The sequence below is a fragment of the Carcharodon carcharias genome, chromosome 26 (genome assembly GCF_017639515.1).
Source record: "Carcharodon carcharias isolate sCarCar2 chromosome 26, sCarCar2.pri, whole genome shotgun sequence".
Lineage (NCBI taxonomy): Eukaryota > Metazoa > Chordata > Chondrichthyes > Lamniformes > Lamnidae > Carcharodon > Carcharodon carcharias.
Window position 1 is genome coordinate 16,329,334 of NC_054492.1, and position 22,074 is coordinate 16,351,407.

Below are 22,074 nucleotides of genomic sequence, written 5' to 3' on the forward strand. Positions count from 1 at the left end.
ACTTCCCAAGAGATCCTCCCAAGAGATGGGGCAAAGGTTGATAGTATATCTGCAACATTACAAACCCTTACATGCTACATTAGAGATTAAAAGGGATCTGGACATGTAAAGGCAAGTGGCTGCACGTAAAGACATCATTTTTTGGAAGCCTTTCCATAGGGTGTGTAGGGCAAAGGAAATGAGTGACAGAAGCCAGATAATGGCAAAATAAATGTAAAGACAGGTAACTGAGCCTGGGATAACAATGAAGCAGCACAGCACCTCAACACCAGCGACCCCAGCCCCACCCCCACCCTGCCCACCCCACTGGGTGCCCGTGCACAAGCTCAGTGCTGGATGGTTTCCCTTTTTGTCACTCTGGTGCTTCCAACCCAGAAGAGAGCAGAGTCAAGAGCCTGACAGCACATAGCAATCCGTGCCAATTCTGTGACCTAGGAACAGATAGCACACCTTATGAAGCCTATGCAATCATACCATATCTAATAGATTCCTCAAATATGCATGTAAAGTGTTGCCTGCCAACCTACTATGCTGGAACATACCCATTAATGATGCGCTGCATTTGGAAAACCACAGAAATATAGGGCTGAATTTTGTTTGGCAGGGGGTGGGGGACAGAGTGGGAGCGGGAACTGGCACGGGCAGGCACGGACCCGATCGTTGCCCGCGATCAAGCCCGCGTTGCCATTTTACATGGGCGGGCCAATTAAGGACTGCCCTGTGTAATGCCCGACTCCCGAGGACAGCGGGAGTGCACTGTCCGCTGGGTCCACTGACGATCCGGCAGCCTGTTTATCAGAAGCACTGGCAGCCTTTACAAGGCTGCTCACAATGTCAAGTGGAAGGGCTCACCAGAGGGCTTCTGGTGAGCAGGCCAGGCCGTAGCGTAGGCCAGCGGGTATTGGAAGTGGGGGGGGGGTGCCATATGCCCCTTGTTTTTTGGATGACTGCTTTGCTGCCCTCCTCAAGGAGGTGGCGGCACAGCGGGAGGTGTTGGCTCCCCAGGATGGGAGGAGGAGGTCCCCCCAACATGATGAAACATGCCTGGGAGGGGGTGGCTGAGGGGGTGAGCTCTCGTGACGTGGTGCGGCGCACCTGGATCCAGTGTCGCAAGCGCTTCAACAACTTGTGCTCTGGCAGGGTGAGTACCATGTTGGCATTGGGCATTTAACCCAGCAGGTCGGCTTACCCTCATGCTGCCCCTCCATCTCCAAGTCTGAGTGTAGTGACTGCATTGAATCATTGACGGAATGTGTCCTTTGCTGGGTGGGCCAGCAGATTCTGCCCATGCTGAGGTCACCCTGAGAGGGCGATGAAGAGATGTGTATTGTCCCCGCAGCATGTGTTACACTGAGTCCCACATGACTGGTTTGGGGGCAACCTGGAGGAGCTGCGCCTAGGCGTTCTGTTTCAACACCAGAACATGTCCAAGTCAGGGTGATGAGATGCTGGGAGGGGAGCTTCAAGATAGTGTGGCATCAAACCATCTGCTGCCTTCTGCACTCCATGTGTTTGCGCCTCCTTGCTATGGAAGGATATACTGTGTGGTGCCTAATGTGGTGTAGGCAGCATATCGCCAAGCGGGGGGTGGGGGGGTGGGGAGCAGGCCTAACATCTTTGTGTGAGTGTTCAGCAGTAGAGGGGTGAGGAGACACTGGAGCCCTGATATGTCCCACTCTGGTTGGGGTGGGCCGTGCTTGAAGAGAGTCCATGTGCAATTTCCATTAATCAATGCTCGTCTCTCATTTTCAGGAGAAGAATGCTCATAACGTGGCAGAGTGTGTGAGGACTGGCGGCAGCCAGGCGCAGATTGCCATTCTTAGCTGCTTCGAGCAGGAGGCCCTGGATCTGGAGAGGCCTTGCCATGCTCCAAGGTCCACTGGTGTCGGTGAGGCTGGGGTGCCACGGGCAGGTATTTATGCCCAACAGTGAGGTCAGCATTGTTCTCCCCAACAGCCAAAGCACTGCTGAATGTTAATTGATTTAATTTTGCAACATAGTTTGACCATTGGTTATGGAAGGGTGAGTGCATAATGAACCGGGGGACAGGGATACACTTTTGACATTGTCTCCACGTTAACTGATCCACTGTCCTTGTTCTTCCTTTCAGCATCATCAGAGCAGGGCTGGGAGGATGAGCAGCAGAGGCCCCCTCTCACACCTGAGGGGCCTGAAGTCTCACCAGCGTCACACCATTTCTGCGAGGCAGGCACCAGCGTAGATTCTAGCACCTCGGTGGGAATTCGAACATCAGCTAGTGTCCCGGGGCACAGCGGTAAGGGCATTTCACAGTCGCTAGAGGCGCTGGCAGGGACAGAGAGTGACCATGGAGCCAGCAGTTGGAGGACTGCAGCGGACCAGGCACATGCTCAGTCAGTGCCTGATGATGTGTCTCTGGAGTCGTCCGCGATGCAACAGGGACAGGAAATGCGGCCGTGTGTGTGGGAGCATCTAGGGAAGATACATGAGGCTATCCTTGGCTTGGTCTCCATGGCGGAGGAGTCTACACGGACGATCGCCGAAGCAATGAGCCTCATGTCCAAGCGCCATGCGTCCTCAATGGAGAGAGTGGTGACTCTCTTAGAGAGTCTCCTCCAGGAGACCCATCAGGGCTTCCTGGGGATGTGTTCAGAGCAGCAAGCCCTCACATTGACATTGACCTCAGTTGGTCAGTGCCAGTGTGGGAGATGGTTTGGGCATCAACTTGCCCAGCTCGGTGCCCATCCATCCATAGTGAGCAGGGAGGTCCCAAGTGATCTCACGTCAGCACAGCAGCTTCCTGTTGTCTCTGTGGGCACCTCTCAGGGCACTCCGGATGAAGGCAGCAGTTCCTCCGCCTCTCTCCCAGTGACTGTAGCATCCAGTGAGGCTGCGACGACTGGGGAGATGCCAGCTGTGGAACTGGCAGCTCCCTCCCAGGCGGGGCCAGCACAGGCTCCACAGGCCAAAGGATGACCGTCAAGCTCATTGAGGCCAACAGGACAGCAGAGTCAGCAGGCTGGCTCAGATTCCACTCTGAGCGATGGGGCATCACCAAGACGTAGCACTGGATACGAACACTTGAGGCACCATAGACACACGAGTTTTTCACTGGTGCTTTTGTGTTGGCCTGAGATGAGGTCTTTATGATTGGTTTTGTTTGGTAACACTATCCTCTTTTTTTTTGGAATAAGTTGGTTTGCTTGACAGAATAAATTGAGATATGTCACCATGGCTGAGGGTTATCTTTTTCCTTCTGCATGTGTATGGTTTCCAAAACTGCAATGAATGTTTGGTTGGACATTCAGCTTTATTAACAAGGCCTTAGTGACTGTTCCTAACCTGGCAAATTTTGCATTTAGGTGTCGAGTATCGAACCTACAGCCCAGGCTTGTCCTGGAGGTCCATCTGTGCTGTGCTAGCTGAAGATCCATTGGATTAAAGCCTCCCAGGTGTCTCTGCCTCCCTGGAGTATGACCAGGTCAGTGTCTACCCCCTCAGCATTTCCCTGTGCGTGCTCATCCTTGGACTCACTGCAGGACTCATCGTGTGCAGTCGGAGCCACTGTGTTGACGTCTTCGTCATCCACTGTGTTCCCCCTTTCCGGCGCAAGATTGTGGAGAGCACAGCATACTACCACTATTAGCGACACTATCACGATCTGGGGGGTACTGGAGTACGCCCCCTGAGCGGTCCAGTTTTCAGAAGCGCATCTTGAGAAGACCAATGGTTCTCTCCACCACAGCCCTTGTGGAGGTGTGGCTCCTATTGTACCACTGCTCAGCTTCTGTTCTTGGATAGCAGAGAAGCGTCATGAGTCACCTTCTGAGGGGATAGCCCTTGTCAGTCAGCAACCATCCATCCAGCCGAGCTGGAGCACTGAAGAGCCCCGGCACCTGGGAGTGTCTGAGGATGTAGGTGTCGGAGCTGCCAGGGTGCCATGCACAGACATGCAGAGTCTGCATCCTGTGATCACACACTATCTGCGCGTTCATGGAGTGGAAGCCCTTCCTGTTGACGAAGGCACCGGGGTCACCTGCTGGTGCCTTGATGGCCACATGTGTACAGTCAATAGCACCCTGACATGGGGGAAGCAGGCAATGGCCGTGAAGCCTCTGGCTCACTGTGTCTGGCTTGTCTGGACCCAATGGTAAAAGATGAAGGTCAAGCACACCTGAACAGAGCATCTGTACCCTGCTTGACACAAGTGTGGACAGCTGATTGGGAGACACCGCAAAGATCACCCACCGACCCCTGGAAGGAGCCAGAGGCATAGAAGCTGAGGGCAACTGTGACCTTCAGAGTGACTGGCATGGGGTGTCCACCCACACAGTTAGGGGAAATCTCAAGACCACTCATCTGACAGATATAGGTGACTGTCTCCCTTAAGAGACGGAGCCTCCTTCGGCACAGCACCTCAGACATGTTGAAGTAGCTGCTTCACTGCCTTTAAACCCTGGCAGCAGGATATTGGCATCTTCTGCGGCCCCTTCCGCATTGGACTACCTCTTGGCCCTATGCCCCTTATGCTTGCGCCTGTCCTCCCAAAGGTAGCTCCCCTGGGGTTTGAATGTGCACTCCTGGCCTCCTCGCACTTCTAGCACCTCCCCCTTCCTCCTCAAAGGAGCTGCTTCCAGTGGACAGTTCAGCTCCCATTCCCAGGCTAAGGGAAGGCTTCCTGAAACATGCAGGCCCAGAAAATATTCCTCACTGCAGAATGCTGACCTGAAGGTTAAGAGTCCAGAAAAAGCAGCTGTTATGAGTTTTGAAGTACTGGAGATCACACAGGCAAGTTTCAAAAACGTTCGGAAATAAATGCTTGACTGTGCACACTCGCGACCCCACTGAGCCCTCTTATCCCGCCCGTGGATGAGGTTAATACAAATGTGTCCTACTCGCCTGCCCGTTGCGCCCGTGCGCCGAGCCAAAGACTGCACGGGTGCTGAAAAATCGGCGTCGGGTGGAGCCTCAAAGGCCTTAAGTGGCCGGTTAATTAATGGCAGACGCTCGCCCGACATCACCGCACATCTGCCCAGCGAAATATCGTGATTGCGCATGGTGACATCGGGCCGCTCGCCCAACGTGATCGGGTGCCATTTTACACGCGGACTTGCGGGGCCCGCCCCCACAAGCCAAAGGGAAAATTCAGCCCACTGTGAAACTGGGAACTTGTGCTGCTGATGTTATTCAATGGGAATGGAGGAAATGGAAAGCAAGAAGTGCTGGCCTTGCTGGCACATGCATCAGTTACCTGTTTTATACAAGTGTGGAACAGAACATTGTCTAATATTTTGGATACCTGGGGACAGTTGCAGGAAAGCTACAGAAAGTGGGGCAGAGATGAAGCTGAAAATGGGCACGAACGCAAAATCAGGCAGAATCAGAATTTGCCACCTGCAATAGGAACTCACCACATGCTTTGCTTCTGTTGAAGTCCATGGGACTGAACATTGATTGGGGCATATAACTGGTGACCAAAGCGAGACCGCTTGTTTCGCATCCCTTCCCATGTCGAATTCTATCCCCATAACCTTCACTGACATTGTCAATGCTACCTGTATAAGGACAGATTGGCAGGAAGCATCTTTATAACAGATGGCACAGTTCTGCAATTGTGTGTCTGTGTCTGTGCACTATACCCTGACCTAAAGGGCCATCTGGAAGATTGAATATTAAATGCTAGGATATGGTAAATGCAGCCACTCCCTTGTTTGCCAGCCCTCGTATTAAAATTCCATATACTGATCCCACTAACTAGAAACATACTCTATACAGACTATGGAGGGTCCCAATGGGTACAACAAAGGTACAATGGAGGGTATTTAATGGATGCAAGGGAAGTCTCCTCTACTGGCTAGAGAGCCGGAGAAAGCTCCCTACCCACTAAATGACACTTCAGGCACTTAACAGGGCAGCAGTAGGCCTTCCTTCGGATCAAGGACCCCCAAAGTGGAAGTCCCACCTACCAAGTCCGCTGACCAATCAGAGGCAGGCAGCTCTTCAGTGCTCGGCAGTGCCACTGTGGAGGCAGTGGCTGTTGCCAGTGCTATAGCCACCTGAGGCCTAAGATCATAGGTGGACCCAAGACCCAGGAACGGATGAGCAATGGCGAGGGGGTCTTGGAGGAGGGTGGGAAGAAGGGTCGGCAGCACAGGCAGGGGGCTGGCTCTCAGTGGGCCTGTCCCCCTTCCCAGTGCTGGGTCCCTCGGTCAGGCCTTTGAATGAGGGACCCCCTCTTGGCAAACCCTGACAGGATTTGCTTTTCAAGCTTCCCACATGGTGAGGTGGCTGCCTGCCACTGAGTGAATACCAGCAGCAGCGAAATGAGGCCCTTAAATGGGCATTAGTTTTCCGCTTAAGGGTGTAAATTGACAGATTTAATTGCGGCAGTGCTGGAAAGGCAATGGGTTACTCACCAGCCACTCTTCCACCTGATTAAATGTCCCCCGCTACCAAACTCACCATGGGGAAGGGCATTAAGTTCCACCCAATAAGTGGACCAGAAAAATGAATGAATAATTTGGTGTTGTATGTGAGGTCCATATTTGTTTTTAAAATGTACCCAAATAGATATTGCAACATCTTTGGAAAGCAGAACTGTGTATTATATAGACAATAATATCTGAACACCCAGAGTAACAACAGATTGATGGAGGTTTTGCCAACTGAGTATTTACACCAGGGTCGCTGGTATGAAATGCCAGGCTCTGGAAGGAAGGCTGTAGAGGAATGCCAAGTAGAAGGACTATATCAGATTGGTGCCACCCTCTTACATTAATCACACATTTATGATAGATTGGGCTTCAATGCAGCACATCCTCGTATCAGCATTCCACATTCCAAAAAGTTCAATTTGCCCGAGATGACACAGAGTGTATCTTCACCTGAGCTCTCTCTCTCTAAGCTCCACTGGCCCTCCATGCCCTAATATTTCAATTCAAAATATTTTTGTTCTCAGATCATTTTCACCCTATTTTGATGACCGTACTGGTGACTTTCCTCACACCTACTTCTCCCCTAAAACTGGAATTCTATAACTCTATCCACTCTACTATCTGCAGCTGCTGGGTTCAGCTATTACATTCCTGCCCTCTGGAATCATTTACCAATTTACTCCATGGGGGACATTTTCCCCACATCAGGGGGGTTGGCGGTGGGGTGGGGGGGGTGGGGGGGTGGGGGAAGTGCGTGAGCGGGCACCGGTGGCTGGCCTCCTGAGTGGCGCCCCTGGTCGGAAGGGGGGGGGTGCTGCCATTTTATGTGAGAGGGCCAATTAAGCGCTATGTGCTCCCTATGCAGGCGGAGGGGGGATTCCCTCACCCAGGAATGCGCTGTTTTGCACTTGCGCGTGCAAGAGCGCATGGATCTCCCCGAGGCAAAGTGCTGCCTTAGGGAGATCGGCTCTGAATAAAATGTTGACAGAAAGGTAATAAAAAAATTTCCCTGACATGTCCCCTCATGTGACACTGTCACATGAGTTAGGACATGTCCATAACTTTTATTTAAACAATTGATAAACATTCAAAAGCCCTCATGAAGCCTCATCCCACCCATGGATGAGGTTTCATGCTTTTTCTGAGGCCCGCCTGTTCGTCAACCCTAAGGCTGGACGAGCAGGTCCATCAATCAAGTTAATTAGTTTTTTAATGGTCTTAATAGGCCTTTGACAGTTCGGAAGGTGCGCAGCTGATTTGGCTGCGTGCCCGCAGAACTGGAAATCTAAATGACGCGGGGTAATGTTGGGACGTACGCCAACGTATCCCCGCATCATTAGACGCATCGGCAAGCGGGCCCTGCCCCCACTCACTGACCAGAAAAACCTGCCCCATCTTATCACATACTTGCTTTCAAAAAATCTCCTTAAACCCTCATCTTATACCATTCTTTTCATTCACTATCTTAACATCTCCAATGTTCTCCCCTCTCCTCATTCTCAGGACCCAATATGTGCCTTCCCTCCTTGTGGTAAAATGCTCTAAGCCATTTTCTACAGACGAGGAGAACTCTAAAATGTTTTTTTTTTGTTAATGGGGAAAGAAAATAAAGATCTGAAAACTTATTTTCCAATTAATTACAATAGTTGTGCCTAATTCTGGGGTGTTTTAGCATTGCTGATTGCTGTTATCACAAGCTCAACCTATGGAAACCAGAACTGGCAGAAGTACAATTGTAACTCCAATTTCTGACCATTGTGTTTTCTATTTTAAAGTTTGGAGAGATCATTAAATTAAGAGGGTGCACTCATGTGCTACATTTTTCATGACCAGTTGTGTGCCTTAGCTGTGAAATATATTGCAGGATATATTAACTTCAGATAGTTTTGCATTAGCGTAGCATTTTTCGAAAAACTATTCCAGCTTGATCCATCATGCTGGCACAGCCTCCTGTGCTGCTGCCAAATGTCTTACATTGATTCTTAGACCATATTGTCAGGAAGTAAAAGCATGGCCACAGTTTCCTCCCGCTTTGCTGAACACATCATAAGCTTAAGTATTGGAGAGGATGAAGCAATAATCTCTTTTGATATTACATCCATGTATATAAACAATCCAACACAGGAAGCCATTTCAGTGATAGAAGCAATACTCAAAACAGACACAGGAATTCCAACAAATGTTCACTTCCCTTTCAGTACCACTGTAAAGCCTTAGCCTGTCTACTAACCACATCTCATTTAACAATGACAGTTATGAACAAACTTAATGCTTTAGGAATGGGCTTGCCAAGCTCAACTCCAGTGTCTCCAACACTTTGAAAGCATCAGGAAAACTGTTCCCATTAAACCAAAAAAGTTGGCAGCTGTATGAGGATGGCACGCATGTAGTCATTCATCCTGATGATATAAACCATTTCCACAGAAACGTTAATGACAGATTCACAATTAAATTCACAACTGAGGAAGAAAAAGGTGGATACCTTCTTTTCCTTTGGTGTTTTGATGACGAGAATAGGATTTTAGTGTATTGTAAAGCAAGAAAACAATGTATTCAGTAAAACTCCAAGGTGTCTATTAAGACAAATCACTGCATTGTACACAGTACTGTTTAATTTATTTGCCATAACACAGTGAGCTTTCAAATTACATCCGATTTCCTGAGGAGAAATATACACTTGTCTCCACCCACTTCCCCCTGAAAAATAATAAAAGTGAACACCCAAAACAGAGGTAATTCTTTCACCCATCTCCTGGCTACTGACACATTAGGGACAGTTTTTTGAGCTCACATAGCTGGCACTGAACCTTGCCTGTCAACCACACATACCGAGAAATCACTGGCACGCTACCCGCTATTTTTCAGCCACAGTTTTTTAGTATGTGTGGCCATCAGGCAAGACTCCCTGTCGGCATCACAAACTCAGGAAGTTTCTTTAGATCACCAGGGTCATCCTTCCAAAAAAAAACCTGTACAATTGGCCTTGTCAATGACTCTTTCTGATTTATTTAATCTCTTAAGCGAGACAAAATTTTACAGATTTTCTCTTGACCCTCAAAGGCAGTCAAGTCCAATGCATCAAGCTAACATAATCACAGGGGGAGCTTTATTCATCCCTGATACTTATCTCACTATTCATTCAAGGGATTAACTAACAAGCAAAGAAAAAAATCTAGCAGAGGAAATTGAGGGCGTAGTTGTAAAATTGGGTCACCTACACAAATTATAATCAATTATCAGGCATTCGATAGAAAGCAATTGTGTGTATAAAACATTGGGCTGAATAATACGGGGGAGGGGATGGCTTGCCCACCCCCACCCCCCACCCCCTATCCCCCCACCCCCTACCCCCCCACACACCCCAACGCCCCCGGAAGCAAGTTGGTGTGGAGTCGACATGCTCTACACCGACCTGCCCCGCAACCATAAAACATTACGGGGCGGCTAAACAAAGGCTGAGTGGGACTTCTGTCCCTCACTGGCAAGGAAGTCCCACCTTCTGGAGCTGCCGGCCAATCTGATTGGCCTACAGCTCCATCAGTCCTGGCAGCGCCAAGAGCGCTTCAGTGGTGTCCCCACCGGGACTGCAGGAGAAGAAGGAAGGAGGCCCATGGATCCCCAGAGCAGCTAAGTCTGGAGTCTTGGGCAGGGCGGGTTTGAGTATGTCAGGGAGGGGGAGGGGGAGAGGGTGAGGGGAGGGGGTGGGTTTAAGGCTGCGGGCAGGTTGGAATGAAAGGGGGCGTTCGATCTTAGAGGCCTGCCCCGCGATCAGCAAAGGGTAGCCCCGGAAGACTGAGCACCCCCCCTTCCTTCCCACTCTTTGAAGAAGCTTTTTTTTAAATTGGTCTGTCCGGTCTTGCCCAGTTGTCTACACCAATTGTTTATAGTGTGGGCAGTGCATTATCAGGGTCAATTGCCCTGATAGCAAGCCTAATTGTCCCTTAATTACATATTTGAATATGGTGGGTGGGCTGCCAGTTTTAGCATGCAGTATGAGGGTGAGCTTGGGGCTAAGTGGGAAGGTGGTGATGTGGGCATGTGCCCAACTAACATGCTCCCCGCCCAAAAAACACCCAGCAGGGGGCATGTAAAAAACAGCCCATTGTCTGTAGATTGTCAAAATCTATACATAGAAGAAACAGAATGCGAGATATTCACCCAATAGACCAGGACAGAATGTGTTGAACATAAGAAATAAGAGCTGAAGTAGGCCATTTGTCCCCTTGAGCTTGCCCCGACAGTCAATAAGATCATATCTGATTGATGTGGCCTTAACTTCACTTCCCTGCCTGATCTCTATAACCCTGGACTCCCTTGTCAATCAAAAATCTATCTAACTCACTGTTGAATATATTCAATGACCCAGTTTCTACTGCTCATTGGGAAACACTAACAACCCTCTGAGAGAAGAAATTCCTCCTCACCTCCATCTTAAATGGGAGACCCCTTATTTTGAAACTTTGCCCCTAGTTCTGGACTTCCCCATGAGAGGAAACATCCTCTCAGCATCGACCCTGTCAAACCCTCTCAGAACCTTATATGACCAATAAGGTCACCACTCATTCTTTTAAACGGCAGTGAGTACAGGCCCAACCTGCTCAACCTTTCCTCATAACCCAACCCCTCCATCCCAGGAATCAGCCTAGTGAACCTTCTCTGAACTGCTTCCGATACAAATCCGTCCCTCCTTAAGTAAGGTGATGAAAACTGTACACAGTGCTCTAGATGTGGTCTCACCAATGCTCTTTACAGCTGTAGCAAGAATCCCCTACTTTTATACTCCATCCCCCTTGCAATAAAGGCCAACATTCTATTCGCCTTCTTCATTACTTGTTGTACCCTGTGCGCTGACTTTAGTGATTCACGTACGAGGACATCCAGGAGCCCCTGTCCTGCAACATTCACAAATATCTCTGGCTCTTAAATCAGTAATTGTGTCCTGGGCAACAGGCATACAACTGATGTTAAAACATCTTCAATAATCCGGCGCAGAGTCACTCCAACTGAGGACTTTTCCAAGTGGTTTGTTAAACAGATGTTAAGTGGAGCTCCTTGAATACTCTACTATATATATATTGACCTCAAAGAAATGGCACAGCCTAAATATCAAGAAACATAATAATGTCCAAGTATAAACCAAAACAGGTAGATCTTTGCCACATGGAAAGGCTGAGGCAGAGACCTTTACATCTTTTAATGGAAAATCAGACAAAGGAAGATACAGGGCCATGGAGAAAGAGTAGGACAGTGGAATTATTTTTGGATTGTTTGAGCAAGGAACCAGCACAGGCAGGATGGACCAGATAGTTTCCTTCTGCTCTGTAAACTTTGATAATCCTAACTTCCACTAAGAACTATTTGATTAAAGAAGAAAAGATTACTGTAGAATTCAAAATCTCCTCTACAACAAATGCCACAGATTCTCCTGTGCAATGTTGAACATACTGTTATTTAGAAATCCTGAGACATCATCCTCTGGTTCAGATATGTACAGTTGCTTAGTTAAAGTGAAATTAAGTTAATGCAGAAGCATGAAGTAATGGATTCAAATTTAATAATTTTCCGTCTTGGTGTCACTTACTTTATTAGCATGGAATATGGTATCGTTACAATGCACTTCTGCATGTTGCAGATCTGCTTTGAGTGTGCACTCACACAAAGGTGGCAAAAAACAAACTAGGGAGTTACTTTCACTGAAGCATGCTAAAGCCAAATTTCTCCAAGAAGCCATCTTTCACTGTCTAGACTTCACAGCTGCCTAGTACATCTAGTTTTATCTTGAACTTTATTGAAGGTTCTTTGTAACAACATTGAATGAAGACATGAATAATAACAGCTTGCCCTCTGATAACGAACTTCATCTTCTTGTACCCTGTCTTGAGTAGACTACTTCAAACTCTTTCCTTAATTGCAACATTGCCAGATATTGCATGTTGATGTAATTTCTCTGCCTTATGTATTCAAATTGAGGTAAAATATAGATTCTTACTGAAATGAGGAAATTCTATAAATGTTCCTCATTGCCACGATGTACCAACCAGGATGTAGCTTTCCATTGGATGTCTTGGGTATTTTGTAAACTAGTTATGAGATTTTATAATAGTATTAAAAAGTGGATGCCACAACTTGCATTCTCCCATGTTAAGAAATGTTTGTCCACATCTACATGTAAATGTCTCCTGGTGAACAAAGAGTAATTAAATTTGCAGGCTGTGATATAACTCATCGCATTCTGAAATGGCTGTACAGGGTAATATAATGGCAGTTAAAGGGATATTGCAAAGTCAACTCCAATGGGAACCAGATTAGCAACAGGAAGGACATCATGAAGAAACTGGTAAAAAGGGGCAAAAATAGACGAAGCTCTTCAGACACCTTCAATGAAAGACAACCAGCAGAGAATGAAAAAAAAACACGAACAAGAGGAACGTGAATTTTATCCAATGAAAATCTGCACTGGTAAGCAGTAGTGTCTTTTTCTGACCCACCTCCATCAATTTCCATTGATCAAGCTTTTTGGCCAGAGGGCTCTGTGGAAATAGTATTGGTGGGGCCATAATTGCTCAAGGAATGAACAATTCAGATAACAATAAAGATAAACTTTGGTAGAAATAATCATAAAACCTTTATTATTATAATAATTATACCAACATAATGATGCATTACAATAACTAAAACTAAGTGCATTAAAATACTGACTGATTAAAAAACTGACTGGTGTTTAAGTTTACCAGAGAAGCCTAGCAAGGAACAGATCAGTGTCATTCTCTACTCCATAGACAGGAGTGTAGACAACATAATGGTCAGACAGGGCATGAACAAAGAGACAGTGACAAACGAAGAGGTTATAAAGATCGTTGATATATATTACAGCCTTAGAAGGAACCTTAGAGTGAAATTCAACCAAAGACATACCCAAAGACCCGGGGAGAGCATAGATTCCTTCATTAACGATGTATATTGACTAGCTGAGAATTACAAATATCGAGCCCTGAATTCATTTTGGATTTTATTGTTGTAGGATTCTTAGAGGCGACTTTATCAGATTTTCTACAGTCAAGGTAGGGTTTAATGCTATTGAAGGCTTTGCAGTTAGCAAGGCAGGCAGAAGTGAGAACGGAGAATTGTGTATTTATTCGCAGTGATAGGGAGATTTTGTGGAGAGAAAAACTGACCCTATGCATTTTATAGGACACAGAAGTAACAGCGCACCTACTCAAAAACAGGCATAGAGCGAAAAGGGTGCAGTAGCCGCCATTACTCAGTGTTCTCGCTGTGGCAGGGAAAGGCTACAAGCCGCGTGAGGAATGGTCCACCAAAAATGCAGAGTACCATTCTGGCAAGACGAGAGGACATTTTAACTCTGTATGGCACACTATTGAGGCACAGATATCATGGTCCACAGACATAAAACAAACTGCAAATTAGGCACTGGAGCAGGAGTTTCCTTTCTTTCAGACACAGAACAGTGGCTGAAGTAAGACTTCCTTCAGCCATTGAACATACGACTCCACAATCCAGGAGGCATTCGATTGAAGTTCGGGGACAGTTCACTGTTCAACTTCAGTACAAAGGAAGACAAATCTCAGAAACTTGGCATGTGATTCAAAACCAAGGGTGTTCACTGTTAAGTCAAAAAGCTTGTACAGATCTACAACACATCTATAAGTAAATTAATTGGGAAGACAAGAAAAATCACAAGAATTCAGGACAGGGTTTCCAAACTTATTTAGAGGTCTTGGGAAGACTGAAATAAGTGCGGTGAAGTGGGAGCATTAGACCCAAATAAAACCACGTGAAAAGCCTTGAGAAAACCAGGCAGAAGATTTCCCATGAACTGCAGGTGAAGGAACCACAAGTTCATTACCTGGAAGGACAGCTTGCATCAAACAAGAAACAAATGGACAAACATAAACAAGGAAAACAACAAACAACAGCAGACACATTGTCACACATTCCTTGAAAATCCTGAACAAGAAGAATAGATTTCATCAAAGTTGTGAAGTCCCACACCCCATTGACCACAAAATGTCTACCAGCAACAACACAGGGGCTGGATAAAATTTGAAAGGCACAGCAAGCAGATGAAGAATGTGCTAAAATTCAGGAATGCTGCATCAGTGGGTGGCCAGAATATAATCTCATTCTGAAGCAATGCTTTGAGCAATGAAGGTATCTCAGTGTCATGGATGACTTGCTGATTTATGATGAGAGATTGGTTTTACCTAGAGTTTTCAGACTTGGGATCCTTCAGAGTATACATCAGAGATTCCTGGGCATTACAAAGTACTGTGCTGGAGTGCAAAATTCCATTTGGTGCCTAGGGATCTCAAAATCATTAGAGGAAATAATTTCAAGCTGAATCACCTGGGCAATCCATTGCCAGGAGCAAAGGGAACCACTGATGGCATCCTCATTTCTATCCAGACCCTGGGAATGTCTCAGAATGGATCTTTTCCAGCTCAAGAGGAAGACATTCCTCGTAGTTATTGACTATTCTACAGATGGATTGAAGTTAAATGTCTTCATGGTACACCCTCTAAAACAGTCATTAGTTCACTAGAAGAATTTTTTTGCCAGACCTGGCATTCTAGACCTAGTCATTTCAGATGATGACCCATAGTTTGCAATCAGGTGTTTTAAGCAATGCACAGAAGCTGATGGATTTGTTCACATGACTAGTTCGCCCAGACACCTACAAACTAAAGGAGAGGCCAAAAGAGGAGTAAGGATGGTGAAAGCTTTGTTGAAGAAAAATGACTGTTGAGCTACCATTCCGCACCACTTCAGAATGGTTTAGCTCCATCCGAAACTTCTGAATGGGAAGATGACTGTCGACTCAACTTCCTGTCCTTCCACACATGCACATGCTATGTCTCAAAGCAGCAGATATAGAGATAGTAAGGAGAAGGAGGATGAGTATCATGCAAATCAAACCAAAAACTACAATCAATGCCATAGAGTGCACCAGAACTCCAGCCAGGGGAATCGGTATGGATGATGACCAGAATTGCAAAAGCTGTGTTTTGGATAAAACACTATATCTGTGATCTAATCTTGCAGAGACTGAAAATGGAATAGTGGGAACAAACAAAAGCATACTTGTATCTACAAGAAGATGACTATCAATGGAATGGACCAATGACCCAGACAATCAGCTGGTAGTCTCTGATGATATCTCTACTGAGCTTGAGAGAGGACTTGGAGAACTTTAATCCAGCATAGCCTTTGAGACACCTGTAAACAGGGTCAGGGACATTGATGAAACCACCACAAAGCTTATCTCTGTGAACCAGGAATGAAGGAAGGGATTTTAGGGAGATGTAGTGTAAAGGGTTAATGTGAAATACGTAAATAGTTAGTCTACGTCATCAGTGATGTAATATCACATGATTACAGATTATGCTGAGAGATAGTTCTAGGTGAAACCTTGTTCTAAGAAATGTACTGTACATAGTTAGTAGAATGTTCATTATAAGGTAAAGTTTACCAACAGCCTTGCCTCCAGCAGCCTCTATCATTTCAGACCAAGGACAACCTCATCTAAGACATACAATAATGTTAACAGAGTGTTGAAAGATTTATGCTTCTATATTTCAATCCCTTATCCACAAGCAGAATTGTAGATCAAGGCATGAATTTTTGGATCGAGAACCGTTCCATTTGCGCACAAATGCCGGCAGAGGCCTGCATCTGGAAATGCTGCGCTCAAACCCAGACTCCGACATTTCCGCAAGGGGGAATGGGGTGTGTTCTTTTGTTTTATTCATTCAAGGAACGTGGGCTTCACTGGCTGGGCCAGCATTTATTGCCCATCCCTAGTTGCCTTTGAGAAGGCCATGGTGAGCTGCCTTCTTGAACCACTGTAGTCCATCTGGTATAGGTACACCCACAGTGCTGTTAGGGTGGAAGTTCCAGGATTTTGACCTAGCAACAGTGAAGGATCAGCAACAATATATTTCCAAGTCAGGATGGCGATTAGCTTGAAGGAGAACTTCCAGGCGGTGGGTTCCTATACATCTGCTGCTCTTGCCTTTCTAGGTGGTAGTGGTCGTGGGTTTGGAAGGTGCTGTCTAAGGAGTCTTGGTGACTTTCTGCAGTGTTTCTTGTAGATGGTACACACTGCTGCTACTGTGCATCAGTGGTGGAGGGAGTGAATGTTAGTGGATATGGTGCCAATCAAGCGGGTTGCTTTGTCCTGGATGGTGTCAAGCTTCTTGGGTGTTGCTGGAATTGCACTCATCCAGGCAAGTGGGGAGTATTCCATCACACTCCTGACTTGTGCCTTGTAGATGGTGGACAGGCTTTGGAGAGTCGGGAGGTGAGTTACTCGCCGCAGGATTCCTAGCCTCTGATCTGCTCTTGTAGCCACAATGTTTATGTGGCTAGTCCAGTTCAGTTTCTGGTTAATGTTAACCCCCAGGATGTTAATAGTGTGGGATTAAGCGATGGTAATGCCATTGAAAGTCAAGGGGCGATGGTTAGATTCTCTCTTGTTGGAGATAATCATTGCCTGGCACTTGTGTGGCGCGAATGTTACTTGTCGCTTGCCAGCCCAAGCCTGGAGATTTCCAGTTCTTGCTGCATTTGGACATGGACTGCTTCAGTATCTGAGGAGTCGTGAATGGTGCTGAACATTGTGCAATCATCAGTGAATTCCCCACTTCTGACCTCATGACAGAAACAAGGTCATTGATGAAGCTGCTGAAGATAACTTCAACAAAGTGCCGGGGCACCAAGGCAGGCCTTCCTGCCAGCCTGCCTCCACTCCCACTCTGCACTCGTTCTGGGGGGCAGCAGGGCTGACTTCAGACCACCACCACCACCAGCCCCTCCCCAGAATGAAAACCCGACCATCCAGGCCTCTTTTTCCCATGTCAGGTTTGTGGGTGCGGGAAGTGTCACAACTCTCCGCACCCAGCTCGGGAGTGAAAGTCCAGCAAGTTTTTATTGGGCCCACAAATCTGCAACCCTCTGGTTAATTTGCCATTTGACTTAAATCTGTGCCCTTTGGTTACTGACTTTCTGCTGCCAGAAACAGTTTCTCCTTATTTACTTAATCAATACCCCTCATGATTTTGAACACCTCTATTAAATTTACACTTAATCTTCTCTGCTCCAAGGACAACGACCCCAGCTTCTCTTATCTTCCCATTTAATTGAAGTTCCTCATACCAGGTACCATTGTAAATGTGTCTATAAAACTTCATAGTGCAAAAAGATGACAGAGCGTATACATAGAAGCAAGATTGTTTAATATGTTATAGATATCTAACCATTTGAGTGGGTACAGGCACTCTTCAGTGTATTACAATGTAAATGCAGACCTGAAGGTCCCAGGCTCAAATCCTGTGTTGATAATCAGCCAATCTGAACCAGAACTGCAGCTTGTGTTGTATTGCTGTCCTTAGCATCATTTGAGGGCCAGGGAAGAAAGGAATGGTTGTTACACCAGCTCGAAAATGGACAGGGCATGGTTGGCGATGGTGCCAACCAGCCTGCCAACGTTCACTGTGCACGACTGCATCTGAAGAGTAGCTGCTTGGAAAAGGTTCTGAAGGACTGCCAGCTCTGATGGCACCGGGACTCAACAAGAATCAACCCCTTCAGGTGACAAAATGAGAAGAATGGGGAAACAAAACCTCTGTAAGGGTTGACTTGATTTTTCAAAAGGAGTGCTAAAACCTAAGTGAAAGACAAGTTGAAGTTTTGAAATTCCAGTGGAAAACCAAGATGCAAATCAAAACTGCAGTAATCTCGTTAAGAAATTTTGAACACACGCTTCCCTTGTGCTGCTCTCTGTGCTTCTCCACATGCGTTCGCCTCCTCTAACATGGTGGCTGCACTCCCCTAGAAATACCCACTGCTGATGACCGATCATTGGCCACCAACCTACCTTGAAGTACTTCCCTTGGAATCCCTGGAGCAGTCGTTGGCTGGGTCAGAATTTCTTATGGGCTGTAGTTTGCCCAGGACTGTCATACACCATACTTAAGATGGGGAATGTGTATAAGGAGATTTAGTACCTACTAAAAGGTAAAGGATCTGATGGAGTGAGAGAGGGGCTATATGTGAGTTATAGGCTTTTGAGAGATCTGTATCACTAATGGGGTACACATTTAAGAAATTGTAGAGAATGACGAAGGCAAGCTTGTATCACTTTAAGAAATCTTTAAAGGTAATTAATCAAGAAGCATTTCCAGCCTGGAAGAATAAAAGGCAGAGAAATTGTTTAGTTGGGAACAGGCCATGGAGGAATGAGCCAAGAATGAGATTCTACATGCTGGAAGGTAATCCCTATTACTATATTGTTTGTCTCTGCATTTAAATACACAATCATTGGGGATCATTTTTATTGAGAATGAAGTTTTAAGACAGAATTTTACCAGCCCAGGGGTGGGGAGCTGGGAAGCAGGGGGCTGGTAAATAGCTGGCAGTCATGTCGAGCCAGTGGCAGGGCAGCCCCTCAACACGTATGGAAGCCACCAGCTTCATGGAGGCTGGCTTCTTGCCCCAGCCTGGGTGGGGTGGTGGTGGGGGATGAGGGGGGCATTGGAGCCAAAGGGTCCATGTCCCAGATCAGGGCCAAAGAGGGGAGCTGCAGGGAGGAAAGGCATCCCCCGAGGCCTAACACTCCATCAAGAGGGGGTTTCCTCTCCTTCCCACGGAGCCTTCCCCTTTTGCCATTCGGAATATTAAGTTAAAAGGTCCACTGCAAGTCTGCCTCCATTTCAAGGCCCCCTTGTGTTCTTCGAGCTGCCTCAGGACTGTCCACCTCTCCCAGTGGGGTTGCCGAGACTTCAGAACTGCCAAGCCTCTGACTGGGCCAGCAGCATCTACATCCCGCCACTCTCCTTGATGGAATAGCAAGCGTGGCAGAGGCAGATTAGGAGGGTTCCTCTGGGAATATTGCTGAATTGGTACCCACTTCCGGCAAGTGCACGCTCAGGATCCCCATTTGGTCACAACGTCAGAGTCCTGAAAACCACGGGAAAACCCAGCCCTTAATTTCTGTGTCTCATTGACACCGGGCCCTGGACCTGCTTCAGCTTGTTACAGGATGTGAGAAATGAAGAAAGAACAGGCCTCGACACTCCATCAAGTCATGAACGAAGCCAGAATACTTTTAATGTTCATCCAGACACAGGGGACAGTTAAACTACAATCAAAATAAAGCAGCATTTACACATCATTAACTCCACCCTCACCCCCCCACCACCAAGAAAACTGATGACTTGGAAAGCGGTATACTTAGGCAGGTGCGGAACAAATAGGGGAAAGTTTGGGTGTGTATCGGACTGTGAACTGCTGGCTTCATGGCTGAAGCTTGCACTGTCCTACAAAGCACAAGCCAAAGCTGAACCAGATGTGCAGATTCACAGCCAAGTCTAAAAGCATTTACTGTAACTGTGGTGGTGAATAGTTACACACCTCTGTTTGCCCAGCCAAGAGTGCTAGCTGTCAGAAATGCTGGAAGGTCAACTCGTCTGCAAAAGTTTGATGATCCAGTGGCACCCAACCAAAGAAAAGCACAAGATCATCCAGCACTCCATAAATCAAATCCAACCCAATGATTCAGACGATGGCAGCGCATATGGTTTAACAATATATTTTCAGTGAACCAGAAGAACCAAAACATTCAGCCTAGCCTAAACAGACAGGATTGCTACTAGGACATCCACTAGAAGTTCAAGTCACCTTCGTGCATTAGAAGTGGTGGTCAAAACACTTACAAAGTACCACTTGAAGTCTTGACTTAAGGCCGATGCCTATGATCCCCTCGACCTATGCCAAAGCATGGAAAATTCCAGCCTTAGTGTTTATCCAGATGCATAAATAACACCTTGAATGTAGAGCTAAAAGGCAAAGGTTGTAAATTGTGGATCCTTTATTAATAAATCTGCATTGAACAGGTATTATATTCTACATTGGGACTACAATGTCTAAGGTTAACTTGCATCCAGGATTTGCCCAATAGGAACTGGAGTAGCTCATTCAGCCCTTCGAACCTGTTCTGTGGTTCAGCAACAACAACTTCAATATAGCACCCATAGCGAGATGTTCCAGGGTGCTTTACCGGCGTGTTATAAAACAAAATTTGACAATTAACAATATATTAACTCCATCTACTCACCATGGCTCTGTAATCCTTAATACCCATGTCTAACAGAAATCCATCAATCTCAGTTTTGAAATTTTCAAATGACCACCCCTCCTCACCCCCACCAGCCTCAACAGCTTTTCTGTGGGAAGACCGCAGCCATCAATATCAAAGGTTCTCAAAACGCCACTTTCAAAAAGTGAAGCGTAGCTGGATGGGCGCAGAGAACACGGCAACAATTAGGAGAAATGCTAGGCTTGCTGCACATCTGCCAGCTCCAATTTCCACGGATTGTTGATGCTGTAACAACTCACTGAAACATCCCAGTCTGTGGCAAAGCTATCGCTGAAAGACTTTAAAAATAAAGTACCAGCATTAACAAAGCTAAAATGGCAGGTCTGCTATTGTGCTGCGCATTAGCCAAAAGGAGATTTCATGGCTCAGTCGAGGAGCCATCTTTGGAGAGGGTAAGAATGCCAACAAATCCTGTTAGGAAAGCTACAAAGAAAGAACTACCACAGAGGTTAGCAGTCAAATGCCTTGAAATCGCACCGTGTAATATTTGTAATGGGCACATTGCCGTATCCAGATGAAATTCCTTTATCCTCAGTGTGATTTCAAGGCAAAAGTAGCTTTAGTGTGTAAACATCAGATTAGATCCACAGTGACGTTAGCCCCAAGAATCCTAGAACCTCTTTTTGTTAGCTTGTTGGTTTTGCTAGGAGTAACTATTTCAGAAGGGTTCAGTTGTATTGGGTAAGAGTAATTGTTATCATAAAATAGTATTAATACAAGCATGTTCTAAATCATTGTTCTTGATGATTAAAGTTCAACGCTATAATTAAGTAGAACATCCTGTAAAATTATGACCCAGAAAAGCTGTTAATCTTCCTGTCCCAAGTGCCATAACATACTACTCAATATATTTATGATACATTAATAGTGAAAACAAATATGCACATGCGAAAGTAACATCTGGGCCATTCACTACCCTCGGTCCATTAAAGTTGCTATGTGACTGATTCACTTCACAAAGTTGAGCATTCCTCCACACATTTCTATCAGAAGCTTGATGATACAAATTGCACAGCAGATTCTGAAGTCTCACCATCATGCAGTTTTTTTTAATAAGTAGGGGTTTTAAAACAACAGCTGGAGCCTTGACTCACTGTGGGTTAGAGGCAAGAAGATGCATCCAAAAGAGTAAGAAAAATATATGGAAATCTCTCTCTCTATATATATATGTATATATATTCATATATGTGTATGTTGTTAACTGCTTTTCCCCATGATTGCTTATTTGTAACTTTCATGTGTTCACTTTCAGCAATAAATTAACTAGAGTTTACACAAACCGCATGACCAAGCTGACGTTTTGCAAAGTAATTGGATTGAAGTCGTTTAATAACTAAACTAGAGGAACAAGTCAGAACTGACAAACATGTGTTGCATATCCTTATTTATTATTCCTGACATCACTGATGTCACCTGGGGGTATGCTGATGATTTAAGCTTCCCACGAATCATTTTTTCTCAAGCATTACATGCAGTGATTTCCTG

General features: G+C 46.1%; 1 long non-coding RNA gene across 2 annotated transcripts in view; it reads right to left on the bottom strand.

Annotated features, from left to right (window-relative positions):
- LOC121269780 overlaps positions 1-22,074 on the bottom strand; it is a 142,725-nt gene that overhangs the window by 70,550 nt on the left and 50,101 nt on the right. The window lies entirely within an intron of this gene.